The 17,770-nt window shown below is 49.1% G+C and overlaps 1 protein-coding gene across 4 annotated transcripts in view; it reads left to right on the plus strand.

Moving 5' to 3' along the window:
- ALPK2 (alpha kinase 2) overlaps positions 1-17,770 on the plus strand; it is an 87,683-nt gene that overhangs the window by 19,557 nt on the left and 50,356 nt on the right. The gene's annotated exons all lie outside the window — the stretch shown is intronic.

The raw sequence follows: 17,770 nt of genomic DNA on the forward strand, positions 1-17,770 counted from the left end.
TTGACTTTCGGGTTCACTCTTGGTGGTGTACGTTCAATGGGTTTGGACAAGTGTGTAATGACATGTAACCACCATCATAGTACGTAATGCTATTTTAAGGAAAGGGCTGCTTCCTGTATGTCATATACTCCTTGTTGGAACATGTGGCAAACAGCAGTGATTGTCACCCCCTGAGCCCCTCCAGCCTTCCACCCCTCACCCCATGCAGACCTTGTTTCTAATGACAAGCCCTAACTGAGGCAGCCCCCCACTGCCAGGACCTTCACGTCCCAGTTGGCATCCTGGCAGCCCTGCAGCTCGTTGGGCAGGCTCCACTGTGTCTCTTGTATCACTCGGAAAACAACATGCCACCCTGCCCCCAAACCCTCTATCGGGTTGCTATCAAGCTACAGGACAAGAGAGGACACATTCTAGCCGCATTGGAGGTCACAGGTGACCGGGCTTGGGAAATCGGATGTGGAAAAGAAAGCTGGGGATTGGGAGGGGAAGTGGCTTTTCCCTTAAACGTGTTTTTCTCCTGAATTTTCATCCTGAGAAGTCTAAGAGGCTCCTAGTCTGAAGGGGGAGAAACAGCATCATTGGCTCCCCAGAGGCAGGGATTCTACGGCGCATTCCCTCAAGGATTCCTGGGCTTGCATAGGGCAGTGCTTCCCAAACTGTAACACACATGCACGTCACCTGCCGACCCTGTCTGACAGCAGCTTCTCATTGGGCAGGTCTGGGGAAGGCCTGGGATCGTGCATTTCTAACAAACTCCCAGGGATTTCCAGCGACCGCACTTAGAGTAGTGAAGGCTGAAGGCTTTCCCCACAGAGTAGTCAACGTGCCCCGCCCATCCCTTCGGCCCTCCTCCTCCAAGCTCAGTCGCCCAGTCGCTTAGAATAGCTGATGTTTATTGAATGTAAATACGTGCCTGGGGCTGTGTTTTGCCCATTTAATTATCTCAACAATCCAAGGGGATAAATCCTGCTGGTGTCTGGGCTCTGGGTCGGGATGTGGTACAGCCAGCCTTTGAACAGAGTTGGCCTGATTCCAAGCCCTAATCACGACATTACACAGCTTCCTAATTCCATTTTCGGGCTGAGCCCCTTAACTCTCTTTAGAACTAAAATAAACTCTGATAACGGTGGTTGCCTCTGGGGAAGGGGACTTCGTGAAGGGGTAGGAGGAAGACTTATTTGTCACTCTACACCCTTTCACCAGATACCGTGTGAATTTTGTGCTGTGTATGTATCACCTGTTCAAATAAATTAGTGATTGGTTTAAAAAGTAGATAGTTAAAAAACAATAAGCCCATAGCCTTCCTATTCATAGTTAGAACACACACCAGTAACTGGGTCAGTATCAGACCAGTTCTCAAGGGGATCAGATATTTTCCTCCAAATTGGGCACTGAGCATCATGGCTGAGATGGTGAAGGTTCTATCCTTCCCATCCTCTGGGAATACAGAACAAGGCTGGCTTCGACTCTCACCAGACGATAACTGATACAATACTTACCACCTGGTTGGCGAGGACTTTTCCAGAGCGGGTAGACTCTATAGGAACAATTCAATGAGTAGATAATATTGGTAAAAACGGTGCTTTTCAAAGTCATAGGTGAGATTCCTTCCCTTGAGACAGCTGGGCATGGGCCTGAATTCCACGGTGCTTATCTTTGCTCTTTTGTGATATCACACATTAACGAAGAGGAAAAAAATCATGATGTTAACCAGAAACTGGTTGTACTCAGCCTTCGTGGGTACCCAGATGCGATTCACTAGCCTCACTGCCGGTCCACTAACCTCAGCTCATTGCTGGGCTCCTGAAAATGTGAACTTTCACACATATGGTAAAGGAATTCAGGTGAATTCCCTTCGAATCCATATAGTGAGTGAATCTAATTGCTAAAAAGAGTTTACAGGAAAAGGCTCTGACCTAACCAGTTTTTACTGAACACATGAAGGTCTACGGTAATTAGCCATAATGAAGAGTGCCAATAGGAGAGCGTGAATTTGGCTCAGAGGGACATGTTAGGGGACGGCAAGGTCCAGATTGGCTGGAAGCTGGTGTATATAGATGCGAATATTAAGAAGGTGGGGGCTGGAGCCTCTGGGGGCCCGTATCACTGACCTGCAGAGTGGGAAGAGACCCAGCTCCCTGCTGGGCAAATAACAGAATGTTCCTGCTGTGCTCAAAATAGCTTTGGACACCTGCACCCTCCCCCCACCCAAAAAAAACTCCACTAGTCTGAAATTTCATGTGCTTTCCACGTATATACAATAACCACATGGTCCTTCCCCTGTCCTTCCACCTCTCTTCACGTCACTAACAGAAGGGGTATAGGCACGTGTGTCCAACAAGACCCAGGGGCCTCACAAACAGGTGGCTGGAATCAAGCCCAGCTCCCCATTACTATAAGGAAATTACCATAACTCTCCCATTTTGAGCCACACATATGCAGACTGCGGGAAACGTTCACCTGAGTCTGTGGAGGTCCTCCTGCCCTGTTCTGCAGGGTTGTGACATCTGTCCATATACTGTCCTGGTGCTGTTGGTCCACTGAGGTCACTGCTGAGAGGTGGCCATTACCCTGGGCCATGCAGCCTCAGGTCTCCTGCTTTTTCTGTGCCACACCAGGGGCCTGATGGCCCATCTTGGGAGATTCCACGCAGCGCTGTCTGCCGGGGCTCTTGCTACCTCTCTGGCAAGAGCACTGCCCTTCTCTCCTGGAAGCTGGGAGCAGAGACACACCAGGTGCCTCCTTCCTCTCCTTTGCTCCCAGGCCAGCAGATCTCTCTCACCAGGGGAAGTCTGTCTCTGCTCAAAATACTCTGTTCATCCAGCAAATACTAATTGAACACCCACTCTATGTTAGACCTCTTTCTACGTGCCAGGGATGCAACAGTGAGCCAAGTGAAGTCCCCCGCCCCAACCCAGGGTGCTTACCTTCTAGTGGGGGGACAGACAATAAACAGAGGTACCTGTATCATCAGCAGTGATGGTGCTATAGAGACAGACAAGGCAGGACAGAGAGGGAGGGGTGATGCTTTAGGAAGGGGGTCAGGCCTCTCTGAATCTTCTAACTGTTCTGAAAATCCTCTAAATCCCCCTGACATTTTAGGCATTTTGATGCCCAGGAGCTCAGAGTCTAGAATACAGGCTGGTTTTGTTCTTCCCTCACCACGTCCCGCCCTGAGGCGGTGAGGAATGACCTATCCATCTGCTTGACTGGGGAGAGAGCACGAAGGTGATACAAGGAGAAAAGCAACCATGGAGTAAGATTCCTTCAACAGCGAGGTGATAGGAAGGGGAGTGAGAAGTGTCCCACATCTGTCAGGGTCTTGCTGCGTCCTCTCCATCTCCCCATCTCAGATTTCCGAGTGGCGGTTCTTCTCGCAAGGGAACTCATGGGGTAGGAGTGTCAGCACAGAGACTGAAGGAGGGCGAGAGGGTTCTGAGCTGATGAATGCGCTAATTCCATGTCCTAACCTGACCTTCGTAATTGTTACTGTGCTGCCCTTTTCAGAGGATCCAGGAACGCAGAGGATTGGCTTGAAAAGATACTGATGGATTTGAACTCAGAGAAAGTCAAAGGTACAAAGCAGCAGGGGGGACCCCGAGCCCGAGCAAATTGCCGCCACCCCTTACGCTCCCTTACGCCCCAGTTTCTCTCCTCGGTTACCTTCATCGCGAAGGGCAAGGGCAGGAATCCTGAAGGCAGGGAAGAAACAGGGAAAGGAGCAGCCGGCTTCTCCTGGGGCGCTTCCGGTGTCATCCCCCTTCCTAGATTTTGAATATCTTCTCCGCAGAAAGGCTCAGATCAGCTCAAACCTCCTATTTTCTGTGGTCCTTCAAAGTTCCCATCCTCTTGACCCGTCCCTTGCTGAGATGACGCACTGCGGGCCTCGCATCGTGTGTGGAGCTGGCGTTCTACAAATGTGGGATGGACCAGGCTAGTTAACCACGCCCCTCCCCAGGCAGATCCTTGGAGAGTCTCCGCACTTCCGGGAAAAGGGGGGCCGAGAAGCTTCTTGGCCCGTGGCTGATCCGAAGGACCAGTGGAGGCGGCAGGGACACTGGTCCTGAGGACCCCAGGCACGATCCTCAAGAGGACTGGAGTCTGGGGACACCTGGCAGGTTGCAGGGGAGGGAGCCCCACACCAGGTGGGAAGAGGAGCAGTCTGAGATGTTGCAGTCGGTCTTCTCATCGGGGCTGGAGGAGCAGAGGTCAGGATGTGGCCTGTGGTGACACAGAGAGAGAGAGATGAACCGTGGGGCCCATCACACTCCATTCGCTGCGATGTCCAATGTACCTCCCCAGACGCACCGCCACGATTCCGTGCCCACCCTGCTCCTCCTGGCAGCCCCGGGCACACTGCCTTCACCTTATCTCCATCCCCCCTGCACAATTTCGACACAAATAACTAAGTTGTACAGGGGCTCTGTTCGAGCCCAAAGATGGTAGCTGAGCTAACTCATGTTTTATTTATTTATTTTATTGAAGTATAGTGGACTCCCAATATTATTTTAGTTTCAGGTGTACAACATAGTCAATTGATATTTTTATACATTATACTCCATACCAATTTATTATAAGATATTGACTCTATTTCCTGTGCTGTACATTACATCCTTGTAACTTATTTATTTTATACCTAGTAGTTTGTGCCTCTTAATCCCCTTCACCTATTTTGCCTCTCCCCCCACCCTTCTCTCCTTTGGGAACCACTAGTTTGTTCTTTCTGTGAGTCTGTTTCTGTTATGTTGTATTTGTTCATTTGTTTTATTTTTTTAGATTCCACATATAGGTGAAAACATACAGTGTTTGTCTGTCTTTGTCTAACATATTTAACTAAGCATAATGCCTTCCAGATCCATCCATGTTGTTGCCAATGGCAATGTTTCATTCCTTTTCATGGCTGGGTAGTATTCCACTATATATATATGTGTGTGTGTGTGTGTGTGTGTGTGTGTGTGTGTGTGTATAAACCACTTCTTTATCCATTCATCTGTTGATAGACACTTAGGCTGCTTTTATATCTTAGCTATTGTAAATAATACTATTATGAACATTGGGGTGCATGTATCTTTGCAAATTAGTGTTTTCATTTTCTTCAGATAAACACCCAGAAATGGACTAGCTGGATCCTATGGTAGTTCTATTTTTAAAATTTTGAGGAACCTTCATACTGTTTTCCATAGTGGCTGAAACAATTTACATTCCCACCAACAAGTGTTCCCTTTTCTCCACATCCTTGCCAACACTTGTTATTTAATGCATATTTATTAAGCACCTACTTAGTGTATCAAGTATTCCAGCAAACAGGTGTGTCAGTCCCACAAGAGCTTATAACGCAATTCCCTGAGCTGGAAGCCCGAGAATGGTCCTTGATGTCCTCCTCATCTTCAATCCCTACATCTAACCAGTCCCCCAATCCTGTCAATTTTCCTTCTACAGTGTCTCCTGAGTCGGAATCTTCCTCTCCCTATTGGTTTCCATGAGCTGCCATAACAAATTGTCACCCTGGGGGGCTTAAAACAACAGAAACTTATTCTCTCACAGTTCTGATGGTCAGAGGTCTGAGATCAAGGTTTTGGCAAGGCTGGTTCCTCCTGGAGGCTCTCTCTGAGGGAGAAGCCATTCCATGCCTCTCTCCTGGCTTCTGATGGCTGCTGGCCATCCTTGTAGCTGCATCTCTCCAATCTCTGCCTATATGGTCACATGGTATTTTCCCTGTGTGTCTCTGTGTCCAAATTTCCCTCTTATAAAGATACCAGTCATTGGATTGAGATCCATTCAAATCCAGTGTGACCTCATCTTAACTTGATTACATCTATAAAGACTCTATTTTCCAATAAGGTTAGATACACAGGTGCCAGGGGTTACAACTTGAACATATCTTTTTGGAGGACACAATTCCATCCACAACACACTCCATCCTTCAGCCACCACTGTAGCCCAGTCTTCATAATTTTATCTAGACCACTGCAATAGACTCCTTGGACCACTGTCTTTCTCTTCTAAGATACTGTCATGTTACTGCAACAATCTTCCTGAAACCTAAATCTGGGAATATCATTCCCTTGTTCAGACCAATGACAACATCACTTTCCTAGCCCCTGTCAAACTTGGATGGACCCTCTTGTTATAGGCATAAATCTGTGCCATGTGTAGGAGTCTCCAGAACAAGACTGTGGGCTCCTTCAGCTGTCTCCCTGCTCCCACCCTTCCCAAATCCTAGTCATTCCAGATAAATGGGCACTTTGGATGCCCCAGTGCCTTTGTTCATGCTGTTTCCTCCATCATCTCTCCTTGTAGAGTATCTTCTGACCTCCTTGGCTTTGTCTACCTCCTTACACAGAATTCAGGTTCTAAGAAGACAGAATCTTTTCTGGTGATAGGATTTCCCCAGCAGGTAGGGTGAGGCCTGGCACGTACAGAGCTTTCCACGATTCTCTGTTGAATAAAGGAATGAAGGAATTAATAAATGTAAATGCACAGGCAGCAGATTCTGGATCTTTCTCTGCTACCCTTGTCCCTTCTCCTCTCCCTGAAGGAAACTTAATCTCTCCCATAACATTTTATTCCTAATCTCTCTGCTAGCATTCACTGTATATTTTAGCTGTTTGTAAGCCCAGCTGGGCTGTTACTCTGTGAGCTACGTGGAGACAGGCACTGGGTCTAATTCATCTGTAAATGCTAAGAACAAACACAGTGCCTGTCAATATTATTTGTCGAACTGAATTAAATCTACGTACAGAGGCAAGACAGAAGGGGGAGAAGTCGTATTCCCCCACCCCCTCCAATTTACGGCCTCCACTGTATTTATAGAGCTGAGCGTAGGGGCAGGGCAGGAGGTAAAGTTGCAAATTCTGTAAGTTCCCCTCTCTGCTGACGCTTGAAAAATTATCTTTCTGAGTCAGCACAGGTATTTTGATACTGCCTTGCGATTTCGGGCCTTTTTTTAAAGTGATGGTTTAAAAACAAGTGCTTTCGCATTTACCATCAAACTGATAGCGTTGGGTGGGAAAATAACCATCAGGAAAACTGTTTACCCCTTCATCTCCTAAATTTCTAGTTCAGGGTCTAAATCTGGCAACAAATATACGGGACTCCCCAGTCACTGCCTCTCCATCACAGATGGGAGAGCCTGGGGCTCCGGCACAGACAGGTCCCTCCAAGAACAGTCCGAAGTGGTTGATGCTAATTACGGGGTCTGGAAGGCTGGGCTCTAGAACCCCAGCCTCCCGGAGGGTGAAGCCGTGGGTAATTGTCAGTCAAGTCCAGTTCACCTGCCTTCACCAATCAAGGTTGTTTTCACTGTTGCTACAAAAGACTTTCATGGCTTCCAAGCGGCACTTTTAAAAAACTTTATTTATTTTTGGCTGCGTTGGGTCTTCGTTTCTGCGCGCAGGCTTTCTCTAGTTGCGGGAAGCAGGGGCTACTCTTCGTTGGGTTGCGCGGGATTCTCATTGCAGAGCACAGGCTCTAGGCACACAGGCTTCAGTAGTTGTGGCGCACGGGCTTAGCTGCTCCGTGGCATGGGGGATCTTCTCAGACCAGGGCTGGAACCCTGGTCGCCTAGCGTTAGCAGGCGGATTCTTAACCACTGCGCCACCGGGGAAGTCCTCCAACCGGCACGTAGCATAAACAGTAAGATGTTTTCCAGGAACTTGGAGGCAGCTGTGTCTAGTTGGAGCTGAGCTGGTTGAGACTGGTTAGGACCACCCACCCTCCAACTGGGCATGCGCGAGTGTCCGCTCAGTGACCTTTTGACGTCAGAGGGCCGAAAACTCCACCCTCAGATCGTGCGAAGAGCCTCCATTTTTGAACGTGGAGAGAACAAGTGTCTCACCTTTTTCTTATTTCCAATCACCTTTCCCCACCCTCCCCGTGCCTCAGGCCGCCCTGCTTCAATCTCATAAATATCCTGAGCCCCTGGCCTCCGGCGAGGTAGCTCTGAGGCTTGTTCCGCGGTCTCCTCGCTAGGCTGCCCCACGGAGAAACTTCCACAAACTGGGGGGCTGGGCGTTTATGGCTGCTTGGGCTTTGGGCGAGGGAATTTGGTTCAATAGCAAGAGCGGAGCAGGGGCAAGGGATGGACTCCCCGTTGTACTGAGTTTTATCCTCCGTTGATGGCAGGCTGCGGGGAAGGAGGGCCAGAGGGGAAGCCTGGGGAAAAGTGGGTTGCTGTAGTGGATTGAAAAGCGTCCCCCAAGTTCATATGCACCTGGAACCTCAGAACGTGAGAAAGATTAGATTCCGTGCAGATGTCATTAGTTGAGGTCCAAAGACAAAGATTCTTTTCTGGGGACACCCTGATTCCAGACTCTGGCCTCCAGAACTAAGGGAATGTGTGCTCTGTTAAGTTAACCAGTTTGTAGTAATTTATTTCCGAAGTCCTAGGAAAAAGCCCTAGTTACCAACGGTGGGTACAGGGAATTACCAGAAAAAATTCTTGTCTCTCCACTTATGCCTCAATTTTCTTCCAAAGCATCTCGGGACTGGGGGGAGGGGGGTGCCTTGGGGATGACATGGGGATGGTGATTAGAGTTGTACAGAGGAAAGCAAACAGATAAAAAACAGGTGTTTGGCTTTATTTTCATTTAAGCAGGGCAGTAATCTTTAAAGTCAGGCTTTACTGAGTTTTCTAAGTTCCTTTCTTCTTAGAACAGAGTCTTACCTGCACAATCGGAAATCGGGAGTGTGTGAGGGTGTGGACGAGGGGACCCGGCCCTCAGATGCTGGGACAAAAGGGCTGACGGAGTCGGGGCTCATGGGGGCACGTAATCCCAACTCGAGTTCCCCTAACCTCGGGGTTGGGTTAGAACAAACCGAGGGAAACCGTGAGGACGGGAGCTGTTTCCCTGCTTCCCTTCTGGGACACGGGGCCTAGCCAGTCCCCACCCACCTACCAGAGGCAGCTTAGAGAGAACTGTTCTCCACTCATCCCCCAAACCGGTACATGACTGGGGGCTTATGAGGAAGACACGATCAGTGCCAGAGAAAAAGCATGAAGGGAATGCGTTTGCTCACGCACACACGAAGGCCTATGTGTGAATCTTCGCCACAAGTACAAATACCAGCTCAGTATATTTTTGCTTTCTAGCTCCAAATCAGTGAGTCCTAGACATTTTCTTTGTTTTTAAAGTCTTTCCCCCAATAACTTCAGCTTTCCAGAAGCTTCTTCCCCCCCCCCCCCCCCCGGTACGCGGGCCTCTCACTGCTGTGGCCTCTCCCGTTGCGGACGGAGCACAGGCTCCGGACGCGCAGGCTCGGCGGCCATGGCTCACGGGCCCAGCCGCTCCGCGACATGTGGGATCTTCCCGGACCGGGGCACGAACCCGTGTCCCCTGCATCGGCAGGCGGACTCTCAACCACTGCGCCACCAGGTAAGCCCTCCAGAAGCTTCTTGGTGAATCATTCTTTTTCTGTCTACAAGGGGAAAGTTGATTTCTGACGGCTCCATCAAAAGAGGTTCCTGAATTTCTAATCTGCACCTGGCCCTCCCCATTCCCACCTCGCCTCTGACTGCCTTCATCTTTAAAGTACAGGTGTTTAAACTTAACCCTTTGGTTGCATGTTGTAAATTCACAACCCTGTTCCCCCCATTTTCAGTGCCTGGTGTCCGTGGTACAACCATGCTGATGTCTCCTTTGGGGATTGTATTGGGAACCTCATTTTCTCATAGATGAAATAAGAGACACTTCTCAAAAGAGAACAGGTGGCTTCCATTTCAATCTGAAGATTGAGGCCAACACAGCACCAAGTCGTTAGCGGTGAAGAAGAGTTAGTTTAGCGGCAAGTACATATTAACCAAAGCACAGGACCCTCGGGCAGGTTAGCGGGTAGAAGATCAATGTCTCGATAGAATTAGACGAGAACCAGACTCTGAAGGGATGGACAAACCCTCCCTGCCTCTGTCGGCAAAGGGACACGGGACCAAGAACAGACTGGTTGGATGTCCACTCCTTTGACCTATTTTTGAGCACCTACTATGTGCCTTGCACCACGATGAGTAAGACTAACCCTGTCCTCCCCTCATGGATCTCACTGTCCAGGGAACTTTGCGTCTCCTGCTGAAGAAGCTGTCTCTGATTCTAATCGGGTAACTGTTACAGCCGGCTGGGTAACTGCCGGCTGCCCTCCTAGAACTGTGCTCTTTTGGGGGATATTTTCTGTTTAACCAGAAGCCTAACCTAAGGACCTGTAGCTGTCCTGCTGCTTACTTGAAGTACATGGCCTATAAGGGACTCTTCAAGCCCCAGTCCTACATTTTTTCATTTTTGGCAATGGCCGTCCAGGACAGGCAACCTGCTCTCTGCTCATGTTCAGCTGTTCCAAGTGCCAAGTAGCATCACCCCTGTACACTCTGAAGCCTCGCTGAATAGGCAAGTAGTATAGTAACCATGACAAGTATTTCCTGTTTCTAAAGTTTACAAGAACTGGCGCTGTACCATGTATTATTGTCAGGGGAGTACGGTAACTGCTACCAGGTTTTGGTTTTGCTCACACATTCTAGAAACTGTAAAGGGAGACGGATTTTTGCGAATGTTCTTCTGGAACCTAAGGTTTAACACCACCCCTCCCCCCGCCCCTCCTTGTTACCTAGTCCGAAATCTGCAGAGAAGTTTGGTCTGTGGGAATAATGCCACAGCTGGGTATGTTCCTAGCTCAGAACCCACAGCTGGGATTCCCTCCGTGGCCTCAGGGGCCTGGAGGAGGGAATCGAGGGGCTCAAGCGGGTCTGGAAGCTCTTGATTCTTTGAAAGACTGTGGGGAAAACGAGACTTTCGGGCTGAACGAAGCCATCATTTTTCTCAGCGCCAGAAAGGATGTAGCACATTTAGAGGCTGACAGCTGCTGGGCTTCCCTTGTGTGGCCGTGACGGTTTTCATTGCCGTGTGCTAGGTCTGTGGGCCTCTAGAACGCTGCAGGATCGATTCAGGGCCCATATGCGGACACAGTGCAGCCCACTCAAAAGATGGGGCACTTAGTACATAGAGGAGAGACGAGCTAGGGATCGGGGAGCGTTCTCCAGCCCACTCTGCCTCTTTCCTGATCCTCCCTGGGGCCGCCACTGGCTTGTCCTGAATCACTCTACGTATGTGTCCTTTCCCCTAACAACCCTCATAGGTAGTCGAGGTAGATCTAGAAGCCTTAGGAGTTAAAAGCTGCTCTAAGTGGAAGGTGAGGTTTAAGCCTCACTTCAATGTTTGTATTGTTTCCATGGCAGCAGGTCATAGAACACCAAAGCTAGGGAGGGCCAAGAGGTACTCTCCAACCCTCATTTTACTGTGGAAGAAACAGCCTCAGATCCAGTGACTTCACCAAAGCCATTTCCCATGAGGCAGTGCATCCAGGATAAACACCTGGCTTTTCTGAGGCCCCCTGCTCCATCCATCACCCTGCTCCACTTGCCTTTCACCTCGTCATCCAAGTGCCAGTCTGTTTGGGACATAGCAAGAAACACGAAGAGTGCTCAGAAATGCATGGTGGTATTCAAGAAAAATCATTAGCCTTCCCAATTCCACTTTTCTTACGTTGGCATAGCTCCTAGCTGCATATGTGGAAATCAAGGCTCTCCTCTCATCGCCCAGCAAACTCTCAGATGCAGGAAAACAAAGATGCCCATATGGGAGAGGAAGACAGTTGCTTTTGTGGACCACTGTACTTGGGAGTTTACCATGAAATGGTCTTATGTGTTAGAATAGCTGGTATTTCTCCTTAACGTTACACAACCCTAAGTCCCAAAGTCATACATGTCTATACCATTTTGCAAACATTAACCGTATTAACGCCTGTAAAGCGCTTAGAGCAGTGCCTGCTGGGTGTTAAGGGCTACACAGGGCTTGGTGATTATCACTAGTAGTGGTGCTGAGACTTACGTCACCTGAGAGGCACAAAAACACAAGCTTCTGGCTTGGGCTCTGGGACTCTGGCTCACCATGTTACCAGGCAAAGATTGCGCTGGTGCACGGAGCCCCTTAGCTCTAGGAAATGGTATTCGTCATGGAAACCCAGTCCTCTCCCAAGAAATCAAATTGGTGTTTTACAAACTCTTTCTTTCCCAGGAAATCAGGCAGGATTATAACCCCAGCCGGCTGAAGATTTCATGCCTCCCAGGAGGGTCTTGAATGAAGAAGGGTTGGTCAAGTGAGGAGGGGGTTTCAGGGTTTGGGGATTTTTTTTTATTTTTTTGGCTGTGCCACGCTGCTTGTGGGATCTTAGTTCCCCAACCAGGGATCGAACCCGTGCCCTCGGCAGTGAAAGCGCAGAGTCCTAACCGCTGGACTGCCAGGGAATTCCCAGGATTGGGGACTTTAGACGTGTGTCCACTTTGTGTTCCTTTAACATTCAAAGCCTTCAGTGAAGCTCCTTTCTGGGCATCCCAGCAACTCCTAAAAATAAACTCAAGTTCTTGAAATGTTCTAGTTTGCCTTTAAGCTTTCCTTGGCTGGAGACCAGGCTATTTTCAGTTTCCCAGCCCCAGGTGGTATGGATTTGCTCTATCGAATGACAAATGACGCTGTGCCCCGTAGTGAGGGCTCAGCAGACACTTAGGAAAGGTTAGCCAGTGGGCGAGGCTGCAGCCAGCCCAGGCTGGCTGGGGAGTGGGGGAACTCCCATTTAAAGATTCCTGGAACCCCAGGGGGAGACTGATGTATAGATAACCATCGAGGGACATGGTGCTATTTGCATCGAGTCCAGATAAGGAACATCTAAAAAGAAACAGGAGTTAAATTGTCCCACGGGAGGACATGGCGGTCTATGGCAAGACTGCCCAGCTGAAGCCAGGAGCTGACGGGCTTACCTCTTCTGGCTCTGGGCGGTTGAATGTGGCCTTTAGAACCATGGCCTCTCCTTTGATCCATCTTTTCACATTTCCCCATCCTCCCACCGCCCACCTTCTACTTCACGTTCACCTTGCCCCAGGCCCTATCGATCCCTTGTCATTTTGACCAGCTCCCCAGCACCCTGTCCAGGAGCCACACCCGGTGCCCTCTGTGACACTGTCCTTCACGCTGATCCCTGCCTGTCGAAGGGCTCCAGGTGAATCTCATGTGCCCTTTCCTTCACCCTTCAGCCATATCCTTTCCTCTAGCATCCAGTAGGAAAGCTTTTAGATGCTGTTAGCAGAATAACCAACTACCAGCGGCCTCAAACATATGGACTTTTGTTGTTCCCTTCACAAGAAGTCTAGGGGTAGAAGGCCCTCGGTGTTGATCCAGTGGCTTGAGGATACCTACCAGCTCCCAAGTCCATCCTTTCTGCCCCACCAGCTGTAGTGGGCTTTTCATTCTCGTGCTGGTTGCCTTGTGACTGCAAGTTGATTGCTGCAGCACCAGGCATCACAAGTTCGTCACAGGAAGAAGGAAGGGGGTAGGCAAGGTACCTACCGTGTCTGTGCCTTCTATATAAGGAAAGCAAAGCTTCTCCGGAAGCTCCCTAGTGGAATTCCCCTTACATCATTAGCCAGAACTGACTAATGGCTATGCAGGAGGCTGGGAGCATACGTGGTTTTCCAACCTCCTCTAGTTGGAGGTGGCAAGGGAGGAGGGGGTCGAGGATCAGCAACGTCTGCCACACCTGCGCGCTCTCATCAGTAGAGAGGTCTCCTGAGACCGCACTGGACTGTCCGAGAATTATCTAAGAACTGTTACCTAAGAGAGCACCCTCTGCTTTTTGCACTGCAGGGATCTTTTTTTTTTTTTTTTTTTTTGCGGTACGCGGGCCTCTCACTGCTGTGGCCTCTCCCATTGTGGAGCACAGGCTCCGGACGCACAGGCTCAGCGGCCATGGCTCACGGGTGCAGCCGCTCCGCGGCATGTGGGATCTTCCTGGAGCGGGGCACGGACCAGTGTCCCCTGCATCGGCAGGCGGACCCTCAACCACTGCACCACCAGGGAAGCCCATGACTGCTTCTTTATCAGCTTCCTCACTAGCTCTGAGGGCAGGACTTGTTATTCTTTGCTGAATTTTTTAGAACCTTAGCACATAGTAAGGACTCTATTACTGAGTGAATAAACATGAATGAGTACCAGCAGCGGGAGGGGTAGACCAAAGAGTAACACTTCCAAAGCTGGTTTTGAAAGCAGCGTGAAGCTTGAAACTTTGCTTGCACAACCGTCTCCAACCCCTCCTCTATCCAACATGCCTGATTTTACAACCACATTGTTTCCAGCTGTTAGCCTTTCCAAGAAATTCTGCTCCTAATTGTGTCTCCCGTGGATCCCGTGGAAGGTGTGTTGTCTCTTCACCCACCCCATGATGTGCAGGGTTATCTTCATCATTAGAGGGAGTGTCCTGGATGCCACGAAGTGCATGACACTAATTTCAGTGACTAACAATAGAAAGTGGTATGAGATAAGATCCCTCTTCTCAGATGGCTTATAATCCAGCTGAAGAGACAAGGTGTGTGTGTGGGGGAAGATAAACAGCAGTTCTTGACAAGTTGTGCTAATGGCCAAATGGATGGAATTTAACAAACAGTCCTGCTCCAGGAGTAAAAGGAAGGTCACCACTGATTCCTTCTCTTCCACTTGATGGATAAGATCCAGTGCGGGGCTCACAGAACAAGGGAAACGAATGTCAGCGAGTGCCAGGCACTCGACAGGATGGTGCTGACGTGCGTGTGGTTAGCCTTAGAGGAAGAGACGGAGGGTCAGAGAGGCCAAAGAAGTTACATGGAGGGCTTCCCTGGTGGCGCAGTGGTTGAGAGTCCGCCTGCCGATGCAGGGGACACGGGTTTGTGCCCCGGTCCGGGTAGATCCCACATGCCGCGGAGCAGCTGGGCCCGTGAGCCATGGCTGCTGAGCCTGCGCGTCCGGAGCCTGTGCTCCGCAACGGGAGAGGCCACAACACTGAGAGGCCCGCGTACCGCAAAAAAAAAGAAAAAAAAAAAAAAAAGAGGTTACATGGGGTCACGAATGCAATACGTGATTAAGCTGAAGCCCAGGCGGCCAGTCCTGAGTCCACACACCACGATGGGTTTCCGACAAGAGCCCTAAACTCTCCTCCCCCTCACCTGAATGAGGATAATTTTCCTACATAACAAAAGCACCTGAGTCTCACCACTCACTCCGTGATGAGAATAGCTGAGCAGCAGGAGAATCGTTTGCTGGAGTTCTTTCATAATGACTTAACTAAGAGATCTCCCGCTGAAAGAAAGGTCTGACTCATTTGAAAGGTGTGAGCCTGTGGTTTCCCTTTCTCTGAGTTGGCCTCCGAGGAGGCTGCCCTTGGAACCAATGCTGTGAGCCTCAGCAAGTATGCACTGGACTGTGAAAAGCTCTGCTTTGAGAACGTCCATTGGTTACAATCACATTTTATGGAGTTTCACATCAGCAGTGAACCAATTTGTATGGCTGCTTGCTTGAACCTAACTTCCAAAAGGCCAGCAGTCTTCTATGTCCATTGAGGCTTCTCCAGTCCTTAGAACAGCTTGGTATATAGTAGGTGCTCAGTAAATACTCAAGTGGATGAATTTTACATGGTCAAGGATTCGCCATAATTCTTTATGTGTGGAGCTTCACCAGGCTATTTTAAAGTAGGATTTTAGTTTAAAAGGTAGAGAGGGGAGGAATCAGTCTACCTTAGTAAGAACAGGACTCTCCTGTAAGTCAAGGCATGATACACCATGGTTAGGATATATCCCAATGACCAAACCACCCTAAGCAAAGCTTACTTCTCCTGTGTTTCATCCTCTCCAGGTGTATCAGCCTACAACTCTGATACGCTAGTTAGCAATAATGGGTGGGTAGCGTCCCAGTTAGTAACACAGTGGCTTTTTGACTGGAGCCCTTTGGAAAAAATTGTCCAGTACCTGGCAGAGAATTCTACACGTGGCAGCTAGTCCTTAAATGTCGGGCACTGATGTTGTGATGATGACAAGATCTTAAAGGGCTGACATAGGTAGTGGAAGCTCAGGCAGGGAGGAAGGCTCAGGAGAGGGTCCTGGTGTTTTCGATCAGATAATCTCCCTACACCTCTCAAATCATGACCAGGAAGCTACCCATGCTTTCTATGCTTTTATGATTTTTTTTGCGGTATGCGGGCCTCTCACTGTTGTGGCCTCTCCCGTTGCGGAGCACAGGCTCCGGACGCGCAGGCTCAGTGGCCATGGCCCACGGGCCCAGCTGCTCCGCGGCACGAACCCGTGTCTCCTGCATCGGCTGGCGGACTCTCAACCACTGCGCCACCAGGGAAGCCCTATGCTTTCTATGCTTTTAATAGTTCAGTAGATTTGTGCTATAGCTCAAAAAAACAAAACAAAACAAAAAACCCAAATTAGCAAACGAAAAGAACATTCTCTACACGTTATAGATGTTCAGGTATAGAGGGGAAACCATGAACACATTAAAGTTCTGGACACTTAAAAAAACAAAAACAAAACTTATTTACCAGATATTTCTTTTCCCTCTTCCATTTTCATATGATGGAAAAAAATATATAGAGTCCCTTTAGAAACACAGGATGTGAACCAGTAGTTCTTCTGCTTGTGGCTAGAAGTCTCTTGAAAGAGAGTTGTCCCGAAGACAGAAGCAGATGAAAGCTCAAACCCTTTCAAATTTAGAGGTTTAATGGGGGAAGTTGAGTAGATCTGACTCATGCGTGGTGTTCATTCATTTACTGATTCTTTCAAGAAGTGTTTATGGAGCCCCTGCTAGGTGCCAACCACTGTACCGGGCCTTAAACAGCCTAGAATGGGAGCTCCCTGCAGATGGGCATTTTGCCTGTATTGTATCCCATCACCTGGGATACTTTCTAGCACGTTGGAGGTATTCAATAAATATTTGAATTGATGAATGGTCCTAGCACTCACGGAATTTATAGCACAGGAAACTAAATTTCTTATTCAGCACTTTTATGTCAACCAGATGAGTTAAATGAACATCAGGGTACCTTGCAGGAGAAAAGGAGAGGTGAATCGTTGGCTGCAGGCAGCCTTGGGGAGTGTGGAAACAGGAGTGGTACACTGTTGTCCTGTTTCCTACTGCCGGTGTGTAAAGGGATTGACTGATTTTCACACGTGATTGATGGGAATAAGCGTCAGGACCCTGGAGCTACGTGTACTTCAGCTCTACGTTGTCGTGCGCTGGGGGAGAGACTCTCCTCCCCTCTGTAAGCCCAGTCATCGATTCCCGCACGTTTGAACGGGGCTGCTTCAAAGCAGGAGTCCTGGGGGCAAAGAAGGAGGTGCTTGCCCCAGATCAGCGAGTCCCTTCTCTTGGCTGGGCATAATTCTGATATGTTTCGAAATAATCAATGAGCTAAAAGTTTCAAGAGGCAAGAATTTAGACTGAGTTTACTTCTTTGAACAATATCCAGTGTCGCAGGACAGTCAGATAGTACCATGATGGGTTCACTCCTCGGAAAGTGAGATTTATTCTGTCCTCCCCCTTTCCTCACTTTCTCTTCCCCTGTCTGTATATCTCTTCCCCCGTCTGTATATCTCTTCCCCCAAACCCAAGAAGTCCTGAACCCCCTACGTCTTGTGGATATGGTTTGCCTGCCGCAGGGCATCTGTCTTAAAGTGGGTGAGGCACGTCAGGATTTTATAACCTTCCTGGGGCGGAAATGATTGGCAGTGCTGAAGGCCAATCACAACTCCATTACTTCATTAGAGGTGGATTCAAAAGACATGCCTCTTTAGTAATTAACCAGCAAGATGGCCTACTCGGGGGACAAAGTGTGCTCATTGCTGCTTTACAAGCACTGCATATTTTTTTTTTTTTTTTTGCGGTACACGGGCCTCTCACTGTTGTGGCCTCTCCCGTTGCGGAAC

The sequence above is a fragment of the Pseudorca crassidens genome, chromosome 12 (assembly GCF_039906515.1).
Source record: "Pseudorca crassidens isolate mPseCra1 chromosome 12, mPseCra1.hap1, whole genome shotgun sequence".
NCBI classification, from domain to species: Eukaryota; Metazoa; Chordata; class Mammalia; order Artiodactyla; family Delphinidae; genus Pseudorca; species Pseudorca crassidens.